Genomic DNA, 5640 nt, shown 5'->3' on the forward strand with positions numbered 1-5640 from the left:
TAGTAGTGTTAATTACTCCTTGTAGTTGATGCTAGTTGGTTTACTCGGTGGAAGATCATATGTTCAGATCCTTAATGCTATTCAACACCTCTCTGATCATGAACGTAATTATGATTTGTGAGTAGTTATGTTTGTTCCTGAGGACATGGGATAAGTCTTGCTATAAGTATTCATGTGAATTTGGTATTCGTTTGATATTTTGATGCGTTGTATGTTGTCTTTCCTCTAGTGGTGTTATGTGAACATCGACTACATGACACTTTACCATTATTTGGACCTAGAGGAAGGCATTGGGAAGTAATAAGTATATGATGGGTTGCTAGAGTGACAGAAGCTTAAACCCTAGTTTATGTGTTCCTTCGCAATGGGTTGATTTGGATCCCCTGGTTTAATGCTATGGTTAGACTTTGTCTTAATTCTTCTTTCGTAGTTGTGGATGCTTGCGAGAGTAGTTAATCAGAAGTGGGATGATTGTCCAAGTAAGGACATCACCCAAGCACCGGTCCACCCACATATCAAACTATCAAAGTAGCGCACGCGGATCATATGAACATGATGAAAACTAGCTTGACAGAAATTCCCATGTGTCCTCGGGAGCGCTTTACATTACAGGAATTAGCTTCTTTGTCGTCTGCCATCACAGACGGCAAAGAGTAAACCACCGACGGCAAATAGTAAATCACAGACGGCAAAGAATCCCACTGTCGGCAAAATTTCTGCGTCAGCCTACGACGGCATTGTAGCTTCTTTGCCGTCTGCCTCACCCAAGCGGACGGCAAAGAGCTTTGCCGTCAGCTTTTTATAATGAGCGGTCGGCAAATATGTCGAGACGGCAGCCGGAAGGCGTTGCCTTTGTTAGGGGCTAACGGAGGCTTTGCCGTCTTCCTCCCCCTCTTCTTTGTCGTCTGCCTCCCCCCTCTTCTTTGTCGTCTGCCTCCCCCCTCTTCTTTGTCGTCTGCCTCCACCTCCTCCCCCCCCCTCCACTCTTTGTCGTCTGCCTACCCCTCCTCCCCCCTCCTCTGTTCCCTCTTCTTTGTTGTCTGCCCCCTGGAAGCGGACGGCAAAGATACTATATGGCCAGCTGCTGCTGCCCAGGTTGCACAGCTGGGCGCCACGTGGCACCTTTGCCGTCGGTCAGCTGATGGCAAAGGCCTTTGCCATCTGCTGGCAGACGGCAAAGAGCCCATATTGTCACAATTTTGTTTTTTTTGTTTATTTCATAGCACATATACATATACATAGCACATATATAGGTCACAACACATATACATATACATAGCACATATAATTCATAACACATATATAGGTCACAACACATATTCATAGCACAAAGTTTCATCCATATTCATAGCACATATATAGGTCACAACACATATACATATAGTTCCACATATACTGTTCATCCATATATACATATACATATAACTCCACATTGTTCATCAACTCAAATGAAAACTAGAACTAAAGCACTGCATCAATGCCAGTTTCCATGCATGTAGTACACCCAATCTGCAAAATGGGAATAAGAAAGTCAGAAAAAGAACAACAACAACATATATATGACAAATAAACTAAATTGAAGAAGAAAGAGAAGAAGCAAGAAGAGAACAAGGAGAAGAAAAACAAGAAGGAGGAGGAGGAGGAGGGGAAGGAGAAGGAGAAGGAGGAGGAGAAGAAGAAAAAGAAGAAGAGAAGAAGAAGGAGAAGAAGGAGGAGAATAAGGAGGAGAGAAGAAGAAGGAGAAGAAGGAGGGCTCCTTGTCCTCCTTCTCCTTCTTCTTCTATTCTTCTCCTCCTCCTCCTTCTTCTCCTTCTCCTTCTCCTTCTCTTCTTCTTCTCTTCTTCTTCTTCTTCTTCCTTATTTTCATTTCTCCTCTTCTCCTCTTCTTGGAGCTAAATTAGCTAACTATGTCTTTTTGTAGCTAAATGGGCTAATTATGTCATTCTAGAGGAAAACAAACTAAGTACATAATATTAATGAGCTAACCAAGGTTCTTATGCCATTTTGAGCTTATTATGTCTTTTAGGAGCTTAATTAGTCATTTTACTGAGATAACCAAGGTTCTTATGATGTTTTTACCTAACTAAGCTAATTATGTCATTTTGGATGATAATTGGCTAAGTATGTCTTTGTAGGGGAAAATAAGCTAAATTGAGGAAGAAGAGGACAAGAAGGAGGGAAGAAGAAGGAGAATAAGGAGGGCTCCTTCTCCTCCTTCTCCTTCTTCTCTTCTTCTTCTCCTCCTCCTTCTTCTCCTTCTCCTTATCTTCTCTTTCTCTTCTTCTTTTTGTTCTTCCTTTTCATTTCTCCTCTTCTCCTCTTCTTGGAGCTAAATTAGCTAACTATGTCTTTTTGGAGCTAAATGGGCTAATTATGTCATTATAGAGGAAAACAAGCTAAGTATATAATATTAATGAGCTAACCAAGGTTCTTATGCCATTTTGAGCTTATGATGTCTTTTTGGAGCTAAATTGACTAATTGTATCATTGTTGGGGAAATTAAGGCAAGGAGAATATGAAAGAGGAGAGGAAAGAGGAGGAGGAGAAGAAGAAGAAGAAGAAATAAAGAAGAAGGAGGAGAAGGAGGAGGAGGAGGAGAAGGACTAGAAGGTCCTTGGCCTTCTCCTCCTTCTCCTCCTCCTCCTCATCCTCCTCCTCCTTCTCCTTCTTCTCTTCTTCTTCTTCTTCTTTCTTTTCATTTTTCCTATTTCTTCTCCTCTTCTCCTATTGGAGCTAAATTAGCTAACTATGTCTTTTTGGAGCTAAATGGGCTAATTATCCCATTTTAGAGGAAAACAAGCTAAGTATATAATATTAATGAGCTAACCAAGGTTCTTATGCCATTTTGAGGTTATTATGGAATTTTGGAGCTAAATGGGCTAATTATGTCATTGTTGGGGAAATTAAGGCAAGGAGAATATGAAAGAGGAGAAGAAAGAGGAGGAGAAGGAGAAGAAGAAGAAATAAAGAAGAAGGAGGAGAAGGAGGAGGAGGAGGAGAAGGACTAGAAGGTCCTTGGCCTTCTCCTCCTCCTCCTCCTCCTCCTCCTTCTCCTTCTCCTCCTCCTTCTTCTCCTTCTCCTTCTCTTCTCTTTCTCTTCTTCTTTTTGTTATTCCTTTTCATTTCTCCTCTTCTCCTCTTCTTGGAGCTAAATTAGCTAACTATGTCTTTTTGGAGCTAAATGGGCTAATTATCCCATTTTAGAGGAAAACAAGCTAAGTATATAATATTAATGAGCTAACAAAGGTTCTTATGCCATTGTGATCTTATAATGTATTTTTGGAGCTAAATGGTCTAATTATGTCATTGTTGGGGAATTTAAGGCAAGGGGAGTATGAAAGAGGAGAAGAAAGAGGAGGAGGAGGAGAAGAATAAGAAATAAAGAAGAAGGAGGAGGAGGAGGAGAAGGACTAGAAGGTCCTTGGCCTGCTCCTCCTTCTCCTCCTCCTCCTCCTCCTCCTCCTTCTTCTCTTCTTCTTCTTCATCTTCTTTCTTTTCATTTTTCCTATTTCTTCTCCTCTTGTCCTCTTCTTGGAGCTCAATTAGCTAACTATGTCTTTTTGGAGCTAAATGGGCTAATTATCCCATTTTAGAGGAAAACAAGCTAAGTATATAATATTAATGAGCTAACCAAGGTTCTTATGCCATTTTGAGGTTATTATGGAATTTTGGAGCTAAATAGGCTAATTATGTCATTGTTGGGGAAATTAAGGCAAGGAGAATATGAAAGAAGAGAAGAAAGAGGAGGAGGAGAAGAAGAAGAAGAAATCTAGAAGAAGGAGGAGGAGGAGGAGGAGAAGGACTAGGAGGTCCTTGGCCTTCTCCTCCTTCTCCTCCTCCTCCTTCTCCTTCTTCTCTTCTTCTTCTTCTTTCTTTTCGTTTTTCCTATTTCTTCTCCTATTCTCCTCTTCTTGGAGCTCAATTAGCTAACTATGTCTTTTTGGAGCTATATGGGCTAATTATCCCATTTTGGAGGAAAACAAGCTAAGTATATAATATTAATGAGCTAACCAAGGTTCTTATGCCATTTTGAGATTATTATGGCATTTTGGAGCTAAATGGGCTAATTATGTCATTGTTGGGGAAATTAAGGCAAGGAGAATATGAAAGAGGAGAAGAGAAACTTACCATAGTGGTCATCAAGGAGGAGAAACACCTGGAGAAGGGTCGTGCGATGCCGCTCGGGAGTTATTCTACAGAATAGATATTTTGCAATGTCTCAGTTAGCATGATGACACTCAATTATTAATACTAGTTTATAATGAAACTCACCGTGTCAATCGAAGAGAAGACGGGCATCGGCGGAGGGACTTGACCGCTCTTCTCGCACAGACCCTGAAGAGTGGGTCGTATTAGTTAGTAATGAAACAGACATTACACACATGATTTGGCTAATGTGAAAAAAAACTTACCACAAAAAGCTCGTACAGGTCCCGTTGACCCGCCTCATTCCGGGCCCTCTCCTCCTCAATCAATCGTGTCGTGGTCTGGTCCCCCTCATCAAGAGCAGCCTGAAGAGGAGCCTGGCTTGCCAATCTCTCTTTCTCAAGAGCAGTCTGGTTTGCCAATCTCTCTTTCTCAAGAGCAGCCTGGTTTGCCAATCTCTCTTTCTGAAGATCAGCCTGAAACACCATTCCTCGTTACCACAGTAATGATCTATGGTGACACACATAATGAAATGGATGAAAGTTTTCTTAGTCCGTACAACTAACCTCGATGGCAAGATCGACTGGCCATGGACGACGCGTTATCTCAGGACAGCTGCTCGACTGGCGCGCCTTGATCTCCGGGAGAGTGAGTGGACAATGTATTATCCCGTCTCCAATGGCTATCGAGCCATGGGGCCTCCCGCCACCAGATATCATCACCAGCTCTGGATCCAAAGGTTCCTGGCTAGGGTTAAAGTCATCCCCTTTCGTAGCCTTCCCCGTGTCCTTGCATGTCACAAGCTTGTGGTGGGATGATATGTTGGTGAAGTTATTTGGATCATCCAGGTCAGACTCAGAGAATGCCTTTGCCTTCTTGTACGTGGCAGTATGGGCCATGCCATAAAGGTCGTACAAGTGTGGCATCTCCGTCTTATTGTGATGCGCGTAAAAGAGAGGAACAAAATATTAGCATGAAGAATGAATTGCATGAATCATGAAGCAAATCACATACCCAGTTTCGTCCGAACTGAAGTAAGTTGGCGTTGCCTTGATGGGGTGGCACACCAACCATTTGGCTACGCCGATCCTTCGCATTCTCGTGGACGGCTCGCCAGCTGCCTGTGCACCACTCATCAACCAACGCCTCCCAACAATCCATCTTATCCGCACACCATCTCGGGGGCACCTGTAAGTTATTAGAAAGAATTTTGAGCGCTACGCCTATGAATGAAATCAAGAAAACTACGTAGAAGGACTTAAGAATAGGTAATTACCTTCATGTATTGCTCCTTCTTCAGAAACTTTCCGCGGCAATCCTTCTTCTGCTTCTTAATACCACGCGTGGCGTAGTAGTCTCGAATAGCCTACGGCCGAGCCTCGTGGCGTAAGTCCTGTAGTAACCGCCTACACTCGGCCTCGATAACCTTGGCCGCCTCCTCCTCATATCCATCCTCACACCTACAAAAGGTCTGCAATCAAACGTGAAAACACC

Source organism: Hordeum vulgare, chromosome 4H (assembly GCF_904849725.1).
Source record: "Hordeum vulgare subsp. vulgare chromosome 4H, MorexV3_pseudomolecules_assembly, whole genome shotgun sequence".
Taxonomy (NCBI): Eukaryota; Viridiplantae; Streptophyta; class Magnoliopsida; order Poales; family Poaceae; genus Hordeum; species Hordeum vulgare.